This window comes from Phoca vitulina, unplaced genomic scaffold, assembly GCF_004348235.1.
Source record: "Phoca vitulina isolate PV1807 unplaced genomic scaffold, GSC_HSeal_1.0 scaffold71, whole genome shotgun sequence".
NCBI lineage: Eukaryota > Metazoa > Chordata > Mammalia > Carnivora > Phocidae > Phoca > Phoca vitulina.
This window is the reverse complement of record NW_022589774.1, coordinates 8,470,941-8,483,307: the sequence shown is the minus strand read 5'-3', so window position 1 is coordinate 8,483,307 and position 12,367 is coordinate 8,470,941. Positions and strand designations below refer to the sequence as shown.

General features: G+C 46.7%; 1 protein-coding gene across 5 annotated transcripts in view; it reads right to left on the bottom strand.

Moving 5' to 3' along the window:
- CACNA1E (calcium voltage-gated channel subunit alpha1 E) overlaps positions 1-12,367 on the bottom strand; it is a 493,636-nt gene that overhangs the window by 145,688 nt on the left and 335,581 nt on the right. The window lies entirely within an intron of this gene.

The following is a 12,367-nucleotide window of genomic DNA, read 5'->3' as shown; positions in this document are numbered from 1 at the left end:
ATCCTCAGCTCTGGCTTGCTTTCTTCTATCATAGTCCAATAGTACAGAGCAGGCTCAGGCTTGACCCCAGCAAGGCTCTGGACAGAACAAGGAATCAGTCTGAAGAGCGATCTCTTCCTCTCTCTCTAATGCTAACACACAGTGAAGTGAAAAGTGCTTGGCAATTCATATTCTGGATTTTTATACTATAAGTGAGATGCAAGGCCCTTGAATGGTGGGGGGTTGAGGGAGGATTATACCACATGGCTTAGCCAAAGGCAGCAACTCTTGGAACGGTGTCTTATTAGGACCTAGAAACAGTTTGGGAACATTTTGAAAACTCTTCTCTAACACTTGAGCCTCTCAACTAAACTTCACTTTGACTCTCTCTCCCCATAGTATCAACTCCAGATCTTTCTAGATAGTCTCCTTGAATCGCATTTTACGTATGCAGGGCTTTGAAATCCTCTCATTCCCACACCGGCCCCTCACACACAAACTTTAATACCCATTTGAAACAGTTAAAAGATATTTTATTCTCAGTTCACTGGAGAAACAAGGCCAAAGTCAAATGCCATGCCTAAAATTCACAGGCTAAATTAGTAAAATTAAGATCTGAACTCAGAATATCTATGGCAAAGTGCTTCTTTGTCCCTGTGATTTACCTTTTTCTCCCTCTCGCTACTCAACTTTGCAAACATATTTTGACTCATTGTTCTCATGCTTTCCGTGGACTTCTAGGGCATTCTATCTTTTCTCTCAAAATTACCTAATTTTCTTTCTGCCTCCCATTCAAATATGTCAGTACACAGAATATAGCTTCCCACTGATCGTGGAAGCTATCACCGTATAGATTTTTCCATTAAAAACAGCTTTTAAGGCAACCTCTTTCACCAAACTTGTGTCTTCGTCTTGTCCCCACACTGTTCAGAGACAGATGACTGCAAATGAAGCAGAATATAAATTAAAAACAAACACCTGCTGAACTGGATGGGACAAAGGTGGGGATCTGCCGATTTCAGTGTGCATAAGATCTAACTCTTTAGTTCAACCAGGTCTGGTCAGTTAAGTGCAAGCAGGGAAGATGTGGACCAGACCTCAGAGAAAACTGCTCCTGATTATCAGAAAGAAGATGTAGAAGAACTAGACACTGAGGGCCAGCCACAAGGGATTTTAATGAACATAGGAAGCTGTTTTTTCAGAGACAGTTAAGACATGGTCCTTCCTGTAAGCTGAAGGATGGATTATATGACCCTTGTATAAATAGCTCTATCTTTATTCATGATTACAAATGCTACATTTTGTAAAGACTGTAAAGACTCACCAGTGGTGCACCTGACCAACAAGTTTCATCTACTATGTGGCTTAGCCAGTGCCCCCCGCCCCCAGCATTCCTTGGCAGCAAGGACCGAGTCTGCTCCCAACACCCAGATCAGGGTTCAGCTGCCAATACACCTGGGCTGATACCAGCAATGGCAAAGATGAAACATGCTGTTAAGGTGTCTTTGGTCCCGGGAGGGACTGAGCTACGGTTTGAGGATGGCTAGAGCAATTTCAGTTGGGGGATGATTTGCCAGGGAGGCTGTAGAGTGAAGAACATTTCCCAAATAGTGTTCTTCTCCTTGCTAGGCATCTGTAAGACGTTAATGTGTTCTGTGGAAAATGAGCTTCTGTAACCAAAGGAACTTAGGAAACACAACAGATTATATTTTCCCCTTAGCCTGTGAGAAAACTCATGAAAGAAATATTACTAACTTCAATATCATTTCATATACTGCCTGGATTATGAAACCCCCTTTTTTGAAGGAAATCTTTTAACATATGAGGAAATACAGCCTGTGAAATGCAGGGATGAAAGGACTCTCCTCATGGACCGAAAGTCTGGAACACACTCCTCAATTCTTCCAGAAAAAAACAAGGACAGACAGTGTCTCTTTATCCATGTGTTGTGAGAATGCTTTGGCTTTGGTTTAACCCACCTTAAGGCAAGAAACTTAACTGTTCATTTCTATACCTGGTACCTAGTGAAGTGGTTGGCACATGAAGTATTCGTCAACTAACCAATACACGACCACAATTTGAATAAGAGGATTCTCGTGCTTAAAACGTAACCCCCAAAATTGTTCATTCTGATATTCCCCTCAGGCTTTGTCTGAATTGTTTAAGAAAAATTGTCATCCACTATGACATCAGGCCCTGTTTGATGAGAAAAAGAGGAGGAAGGGGAAGAGAAGGAGAAAAAGAAAGGCTAGGAGGACACCAGGGCCAGCGGCATTATACCCTGGGGGTCATTACAGATGACTGACGGTATAAAGATTCTTCTGGAGAAGGCAGCTTGACAGCTCCCAGAGATTATTCACAAACCTTTTAATAGACTTGCCACACCCTTTCTACACTTCTCTCCTCTCCCTCAGGTTTCCTCCTGGTTACTCCCCTCCCATCTTGCCCCACTAGGAGGCCACACCCTCACCACACATGCCTGTCAATGGATCAGTGACAAATCCAGTAGGACAAGGGGACATAACTCAGCAGGAAGGGGGCAAAGGACTTCAAATTTCCCTCCTCCAAAATGGCAAGTTTCTTTCTGATGCTAATTAGAACTTCAATCTCCTTCTGATTCATCATTATTAAAAAAGAAGAAAGTAATCAACAACTCTCCAGTGAGCAAGTGCCCTGAAGCCACGTGAGGTGGGAGTCAGAAGGCCAAGGACAAAGTAGCCAGTGCGACCTCAGAGTTGTGACTGTGTTTTCTCTCGAGAGTCCATGTGTCTGTGTCACAGTGGGAGGGGACAAGGACTAGGGCTGCCAAGGTGAGAAGCAGTTGTTCTCTGCTCCTGTCTCCAAACCCTTCTGCTTCTGCAACTCCAACAAGCCACTTGCCTGTGGCATCATCACATTCTACCTTCCCTCGCGCATCTTCCTTCAGGAATCGGAGGCAGCCATGCTAAGTATTCTGAGCAAGATGCTGGGGAAGGAGACCCACAGCTTTCTGAACGTGTTCCACTGGATTCTGGCCCAAGAGTCTCACAGTGGAACCTCCCCTGCCCAGCCTGCTGTGGTGGAGCAGCTAAGGATAAACCAGGCTTCTCTCTTCAGAGAAGGATGCCCGAGCAGTGTCTTCATTCCCCACCATTCATGGAACACTTACTCTTTGTCAGCCATTACAGAAGAGTGTTTTTCTTTGTGGCAATGTCCTCTTAGTGAAGGCACAGATTCTCCACCCACCCAACCCAGCCAAGCCCCTCGACCAGCAGGCTGGCCGCTCTCTGTCTTTCTCACCTGCTGACTCCCCAAGTGACACACACACACACACACACACACACACACGTACATGTGCACGTGACGGGGGTAATGACAGACAGAGAAAGCAGTCGGGGGTGGCAGCCCACCTGCACAGGGAGTGCTCAGCGGTACCAGTCCTGACACCGTGAAATGTGTTCCTTTGGGAACCTGCCTAATTGGGGGTGGTAAGTGCACCCACTCCCTGCGTAAACAGGCACGCATGGCAATTATCACATTAATCTCTGGAGGACTGGGGGAAATGGTAGAAGGTGGGGTGGGAGGAACAGGATTGAAGAGAAACATGAGGATGGAGACAGCAAGATGAGGGGGGTGGGGTTCCCGTGGTTCTCCTGGACTAAAGCTGCAGGAGCAGAGCTAGGCCCTCACTCTTGGAAGCAGGTCTCTATCAAGGTTCCACAGGGCTCTGGAAAAAATACTGAGGGGCCTCTTCTATGTACATGCCTTTCACAGAGCAAATCTGACCAAGGAGGCTGAATGAGCTGGGGCTGGGAATAAGGAGGATATGGATTCTAGGGTCCTTTCAGGAAAAAAGAGTGTCTGTGGGACACACCTGCTTTCCAGGCTGGAGACAGCATCTGCTGGCAAGCCTGGGCTGGCCTACAGCGAGGTTTCTCAGCCTGGACACTGCTAGCATCTTGGGCTGGATAATTCTTCATTGTGGGCTAACTCTGGATAATGCTATCCTGTGGGGTACATTTGCAGGATCCCTAGGTTCTACCCACTAGATGCCAGTGGCACTCCCCCAGCTGTAACAACCAAAGGTGTTTCTGGAATTGCCAAATGTCCTCAGGGGTAAAAACAGTTTCCAGTTGAGAACCACAGGCTGAGAGGCTCTGTCCCCAGAGTTTTTTGAAATCACCAACTGATCTCAGGTCAAGACATGGTTGGAAACACCACCTGAGGCTGCCAAAAAGACCAGGCCATTCATCTCAGTAAAAGCATCTGTCCAAGGCCTCCGCTGACCACCCCAGGAAAAAGAAGTTCAGGGAGGGCAAGCATGGGGAAGGAAAGGGACAGAAGCCAAAGATGGACTCCACCAAGTACCACCTTCCCTAAGGGCAGCACACCAGACATTCCCCGGCTGACGGCCTCCCTTTGCCTCTGCTTCATCCCAGCTCCGGGGCCGACAGCTCCTCTTCCACCCCAAGGGACTTGGAGCTCATGCTGCAGAGCTGAAAGGCCATATTTTGTTCCACACATTTGTGGAGCACGTACTTTGTGACAGTCTCCTAGGTGTTGGGGATAAACAATGAGCAAAACAGCCACAGGCCCTGGCCCTTGTGAATCCCAGCATATTTAACCCGCGTTAAATAGATCAGCACACACACATGTGCCCTTGACCTGTGGGCTATGAAGGGGCCATGCTGGGCAGGGATGCGAAGGGGCGTCTGATCTGGTCCGGGGGGTCAGGAAAGGATGCGCTGAAGCTTTCGGAGAAAAGAGTCACATGACCATGGCTGAGACAGCAGAGGCCAGAAAAGCAGGGAAAAGGTTCATTATGAAGGGGAAACAAAAAGGAGAGAAAAGTGAAGATGAAGGAGTGCCATGAAGTGGGGGACACAGGAGAAGAGAAATGAGGGTGGGGAGGCCCTCTCGGAATGAACTCCCACCACCCTGTGAAAGCAGCCCCCGCACTCCCATGCGGGCATTATCCTGAAACATCTATGAATTGTGAGGGCACCCCTTGATGGGTTTTCTGCCAAGTGTACATAATTGTGCGACCAGCACCCAGATAACCCCAGGGCTTCCCTCCTACCCTATCCTAGGCACCATCTCCCTCTCCTCAAATCTACCATTATCCTGACTTCTATCAGCAGCAGTTATGTCGGCCTAATTGGAAAGTCACATTTGAGCATTTCCCTGCAAATGCTGAGCCATCCACACTCCCTCTTTGCTCAGGACCGAGATGTGCTCAGGATTTACATTCAGAATAGTCCTCTCCCACCTGGCCTCCTCCCCTGCTCCCTAACTGGCTCTCACCTGCCTGGATGGGGCAAATCCTGTGTTGCCCCCCCCCTTAACTGGCTCTCACCTGCCTGGATGGGGCAAATCCTGTGTTGCCCCCCCCCCCCCCGCCCCGTCAAGTAGCCTCTAGGTGCAGGTGCATCCATGCCCCAGCAGCCATGTTGTGTTGGCTGCTAAGGGCTCACACCTGGGCCCTTCTCAGAAGTCTGGCCCCGGCCGAGAGACCTGCCTCACCTGGGAGTTTATGCCTGCCCTTGGAGTGGGGGTGACCAATAGGCAATAATTAACCGATGGAAGGTTATCCATGGCCCGGCCCCTTTTCCTCTGGGTGGGACCACCGCTGGGTGGCAATTCACGTTCTGGAGCTGCCTGTGGGATCAGGCTGAGGTTAAAACTGTTGAAACCACATCTCTTAATATTTTTCCCCCTAACCTATCCTGCTTCCCTTATATCCTTACAGTTTTCTCTGGAAAGCAGTCCCTCAATAATAAATCACTGCCACAAGAATCTGTCCCAACGTCTGTTTACAGGGAATCTGACTTAAGGCATTATATCCCTTTCTCATCAGGGTTTTGACCAACCTTACAAAGTGGCAACATCCCAGCCCCGAGTCACAGAGTTGGCTATTTCTAAGGGCAGAGCCATGTACACCCCTCTGACCATGCTCACATTTTAGGAAAAGGACACAAGGTACAGCCTCCCCTACAACCCCTGAGCAACCAAAAGCATATGGATTATCCAACCTGGTTCCCTGCATACCAGGAATTCCATCCCTGGTCTTGGAAGAATTTGAGAACGTGCAATCCAACCCTTCCTTTGGTAGAAGAGGAAGCTGAGGCCCAAATCAGCAAAGTGACCTGGAGTCACAATGTAGAACCATAAATGGTCACCTGCTTCAGAATGCTAGACTCTCCAGATCTCATTTACCGCCAGGTCTTTTAAAAGCAATCCTATCCATACCATTACCACCTTCCGGGGGAGAACAAAAATAAATGGGAAAGCTGACACTAGGACCTGGCAGCCAGAAAAGAAGAGTGGTCTTCCCCGCCCTGCCCAGGCAAGAAAGAAGGATGGCGGAGCAGGTGGAAAGAGCAAGACCAGAGAGCTCCCAGTAAAACACAACCACCTGCGGCCCCCCGGCAAGAAGGCTGAGCCTGTCAGTCCTGAAGGCAAAGCATTTTATTATGTCTCTGCTCCCTGAGCATATTTAGCCAACACTGCAAGTCTCCCCACACAAACAAGCTCCAAGGGCAGCATCTGGTGTAGCAAGGGGCCCGTGATAAACAGTCAAGACTCGGCACACATTCTGGTTGTTCCAAGCCCCCGGACTGCATGGCCAGCAGCCACTTTCTCAGGGACGGCCACCAAGGATGCAGCAGTGCCTGAGTCCAGATGCAGAAGCACCTCAAGGAGTAACTGCTTATTGGACATTTCACCACCTATTCCTCCCCTTCTCTTGCCAGTGGGAAAACAGCAGAACCAGTTCGGCAAAGCAAGCCAGGAAGGAACAGCACCCCCAGCCTAGTCCCGAGGCAGCAGAAGGATGCCCATGAGACCGGGGTCAGGAGCTGCATGTCAGGAGCTCTGTTCAGCATCACGGGCCAAGTACTGCCCCATCCTGGCCGTGGGTGCTGATCCCCACCGGCACTGGGCAGACAGGCATTGATGGGTCAGTAAACATCCATCTGCGCACCTCGGAAGAGGACTCACGTAAATACCATCAAACGGAGAGAGGGTAAGTGGTGCCACGACAGACCGGGAAGGCAGACATGACTGTGTGTCCATATAAGCCAGGGCCTTACAACCCACATGGCTCAGGGCCCTGCGATCCTTACAATCTCTCTGGTTAAATCCTAATAATTCCAACATCCCTGTTATGTGATGTTTATCCTGTCCCCTCCCTCTCTGAGCTCTGGCCCAGGAGCCCACCGTGGAGAGAACAGGTCATTTAAAGAAGGTCTTCTTGCATCTGCCAAAGCTGGGGCTGGATTACATGGGGGCTCAATATTCTCTCCTCTCTAGTTTTGCATACATTTGAAAATTTCTATAATAAAAGGTTTTAAGTTTTCCCCAAATAAAATTGAGCAGTTTATTTAAATAGTTCAGGGTCATGAACACATTTTAACAGAAAATCCTATTTTTCTCAAAATAGTGAAAAATGTTAACAGTGATGGTAATGGGAGGGGTAGAAATTAGACATTTTTAAACAATCTTTTTATACTTTTCTGTACTTTGAAACTTCTCCTGCAGTGACTTTTGTTTGTTTTTAACAATGAGAGAAAACAAAGACTATTGGGGAAAAAAAGAGGGAGGGAGAGGGAGAGGCAGAGAGGTCCTCCTGCCCTGCAACCCAAGGTGCTAGGCAGCAGACATTTTCAGAGCCTCTGAAAAGCCAGGACAGAGGCAGTTGACCCTCTACTAAGCCATCCAGGCTGGGATGTTGCTTTGCTCTGGGAAAAGGTGAGTGTGTTGTTCTGACAGCACCCTGTGCAGGCTGGCCAAAGTAGGTGACTGAAAGAGGAAATTAAAGAGGATGCATCCTATGATGATTAGCTAAAACCCATCACCCCTTCACCCGTTCTACAGGGCTTGCTGATGAGAGACTTGATGTACTTTTTCAAGAAATTCAGGAATCAGAGAACAAAAGAGGAGAGAGTCTCAGCACGCCTGGGTGGCTCAGTCAGTCAAGCATCTGCCTTCAGCTCAGGTCACGATCCCAGGGTCCTGGGATCGAGCCCCACATTGGGCTCCTTACTCAGCAGGGAGCCTGCTTCTCCCTCTCCCTCTGACTCTCTCTCCACTCATACTCTCTGTCTCTAATAAATAAAATATTAAAAAAGAGAGAGAGAGAGAGAGTCTTAGAAGACTGTTCCTTTTTTTTTTTTTTTTAAAGATTTTGTTTATTTATTTGACAGAGAGAGATACACAGCGAGAGAGAGAACACAAGCAGGGGGAGTGGGAGAGGGAGAAGCAGGCTTCCCGCAGAGCAGGGAGCCCGATGCGGGGCTCGATCCCAGGACTCCGGGATCATGACCTGAGCCGAAGGCAGACGCTTAATGACTGAGCCACCCAGGCGCCACCGAAGAAGACTGTTCCTTTAAGGCTCAGGGACAAAGGGTACATGAGGCTTGATAGACCCTGTACACTGGGGGAGCTTTGTGGAGGGTCCATTGTATTCCAGAAAGACTGTGCTGATAATACCAGGAAAACAGGTCTTCCACCAGTCCCTAGCTGGTTCTCTCTATCCTATGGTCCTTAGGGATCAATCCTTCTAGTATCATTTATTACTTTTCCATTGGTCCCCTGTCCCCTCCAGCTAACCAATCACTACTTTCCATTCAGTGTAAGTCCTCAAGCCTTTATCATCTTGCAGATTAGATAGAAGGAATCATAGCATCTTGCACAAACCCCTCATTTCACAGGTGAAGAACTAAGGATCAAAAGCCAGGGGACTGCTGAAAGATACTCCACTAGTTCGCTATAGAAGCAGAACTGGGATGCAGGACTTAGGAGCCCCAGTTCACTCTGCACAGCACTTCTGTACTGCTCAGTTCCGTACTAAAACTATGTATCCATGGCCGGTTCCCTCTAGTTATTTCGTTTGTAATTAGTCTAGCCTCACAATCTCATTTGGAAGCTACATCAGGTTGAAGACTCTTTTGATGCTGTCTCTCACTCCCTCTGAACCTGAAGAGCATGGAGCTCAGACCTGTGAATACTCTTACTGGATTTAATGAAGAAAGGACTGAGATCAGAAATATCATGGAAGGCTACCTGGGGCTGTACCTTCACCTGGACTCAAAGTAGGAGGAGGATTTAGATTGGCCAATCAATGGAGGAAGAGAGTCCAAGGAGAAAGAAATGGGCGGAAATGAGGAGACCACAAAGAGTTGTTCTTGGCAGTAGTTAGGAAGGCAAGACAAGGAAGAGCAGGTCATGGAGGACCCTGAGTGGTGGCCTCAGTGTTTATTTGGATTTGCTCACTGCCTACAAGCTCTTCTTTCTTCCCTCTCCTGTCCCCTCCCTCTGCCAAACCATGAGTTTCTCATACTTGAAAACACTGCTCAGCCTCTATAAGGCTTCCCCTAAGCACATCACTCTACTTCACTCCAGAAATCCCCCAGCACTTAGGCAACCCAGAGTAGCATGTTCATTCAACACCTTTGAATGTGTACTCTGCACAAGATGCGTAAGAACGGAAAACAGTCAAGAGCCTTGGTATCTTAACAGAGGCTAAGTCATGAGTAGAAATACCTACTATAGAAAAGAGAACATTAAGTGCTGCACTTGAGTTTTTATTTGTACTTATTTACAGATCTTTTTTTTATATATATTCTGTTTCTTTCACATATTGGTCCTACTTTCCCATTAGGGTTAAATGTTTCTCAAAAACAGAGCTGCATCTTTAATTTCTCTGTTCACTCTGCTAAAGCCTAGATTATTCTTCTTCAAACAAGAGATTCTTAATAATGCCATTGGCTAATGGGAGACTATACCACCACTAGCCTTCTGCTTCACAGGCCTATAGGAGTTTCCTTCTCTGGAAATAAATACATCCCCTGTAAAATGGCATCTCTGTTGACATACAGCAAGTGTACCTCGCTAACAAATATTTAGCACAGCACATAAGAGGAGACACTCGAGAAAAAAGCTTCAAATAATCATTTTTCTTGGCTTTCAGTCTTCCCTCCACAATGGTTTCTGAGCAGATGAATTAATTTATCACTGAACATCCCTACGTTAATTAATGATTGTGCATCACACACTAGGCAAGGCTGGTAAGCCCAGTTGGTTCCCTGAAGAAGCCTCGGGCCAGTTCCATTTATTTTGTGGCCACAGGAAACACTCTTACTCCCTAGTAACAACAGCGTGAAAGCAAGAAACCATGCCTTGCAAGTCTTTGCATCTTGAGAATCCAAGACATATCTCTGGAAAACACACTCAATAAATTTTCATTGGTGGTGATAATGAAATACCCAGTCCTATGTGCCTATTTATCACCTGAGGTCCTGTCCTGAGAGTGCATGCGTGAGGGTCTCCACTCTGGTCCTACTGGATTAGAGTTTCTCAAAGCACACTGGGTTACAGATGTACTCAAGGTATTACTCTATTCACCTGTCAGAGGCCCCAGGTTGGTCACCTCCACTTGTAAGCAGCTTCATCCATTTACCCCAGTGTTATACAAATATTATTTTCTATGTGTGCCATGATGTGAAAAAAAAAAAAGGGAATAACTGTGCAAGATTACCATCTGTTAGGGACACTGAGGAGGGAATTCCTCACTTGAGTAGGTGCCTACATCAGACAACAGATGTGAGAGCCCTTCCCACTCAGACCATATTCTTCACTTTGTTTCTCCTCTCTCTCATGGACTCTCATTTTCGAGTTCCAAGTCTACCACTCCCCCAAACCTTTCTCTTTTCTCATCTCTTGATTTTCTACTGTCTGGTTCATTCTGCTGCTAGAAATTCTTCTTGTTCTTCCCCTTTCCCCTAAGATGCCCAAAGTTCATTGCAATTGAGCATTCCCATTGGTTTGGGGGTATAACAAGGTTGAAACAGAACACAGACAATAAAACAATAATGTTTATTGCTTCCCCAATCTAGGAGTCACTGAAAAGAATCGTTTTTGCTTTTACCATTCTTTGCAGAACTTTCTTTGTACTATGAATGTACTATGATTAATGAGGATAGGTGACTAATGTAAGAATGTATATAAGCTATTGAATGGCAGCTCCAACATGGACCCAGTGAGACCTATTTCTGGAAATATGAAGAGGACCTGATTAAAACATCTTTACCTAAATATTTTCCTGTGACTTACATCCTAAGACTCCAGTGTAACTGAGAAGGAAAAAGAATCATAGCTTCCACTTTTTATTCCACTTCCTACTCTATGCTGGATACTGAGCCAGGTACATAAAATACATTAACTCTAATCTTCACAACCATGTGCAAGACAGGTGCAATTTTAAGTTTATATAAGTACAACAGCAACAAAATTTTAGGTTTATGTAAGTACAACAGCAACAAAATCCAAACTTAGAAAGGCTAAGGGGACTTGCCGAAGCTCCCACAGTCAGTATATTGTAGAACCAACATCTAAACCCTTGTTTGGCCTCTTCTTAAAATATTACATTGTGTTGCTTCTTGCATTGGGGTTGGGGGATAGAAATAACAATGTTGTTGTAACCTGGAACATACCTGAGAACAGAGTTATGAAGGCAGGTATTTACAACAGCAATGCCCGCAGAGGAAATCGTTTCTAACCAATTGCATATCTTAATCCCACCCAAATGTTACATTGTTTCAACTCCTTTGATGTGTTCACCTTAACTTAGGGGTTTCTTTGGGGCCATGGACATTTGATAAGGTTGGAAGACCTTATCTTCCAGCTAGTTCCCCGGCTAGTAGGGTGACAGCTACTCTGTGGCCAGGGTGACCTCGTAAAGTGGGACAAGTGACCCCCCAGCCACACAGTTGGCCTCAGTCTTCAGAGCAGGGGAAAGGTGTTCTTTCCTACCTACCTATCTCACTGTCTCTCCTCTACTTAAAAACCTCCGATGGCCACCCTTGCCAAATCCCCTCCCAAGACTGATTCCAGCCTAACCTCTCCAGCTCACCTCAAAGCTGCTGCCCCTCCCTAGACCAAGTCACATGACCAGACCCTGCTTCTTGCAATTCCCTCATATTTCATGTTCTTTCATATCTCTATGCTTTTGCTCATGTTCTCTCCAGTGCTTAGAAAACCCTCTCCACTTTTTCTACCTGGAAGGCCTCTGCACATACCCTGGTTAAGTGCTACCCATGCCAGGGAAACCTTCCCAGTCATTCACGCTCATCACTCCCTGCACTTAATGCTGTCATACCACCTAACTTTGTGTGGTAATCAGTGCTTGCTTATATGTCATTCTCCTCTGCAAGGCTTGACACCCCTTAAGAACAAGGAACAGGTCTTATTTGTCTAGGTATCTGTCCCAGAACACAAAATAGCTCTCAGCAGGTGCTCAGCAAGTGTTTGTTGAGTGAATAAATAAAGGAATAAGTTAATAAACTGAATGCTCTGATTAAATCTAAGGCAAGCAGAAGGGAGACAAGAAAAGGCGAGGAGAAAAAAAAAA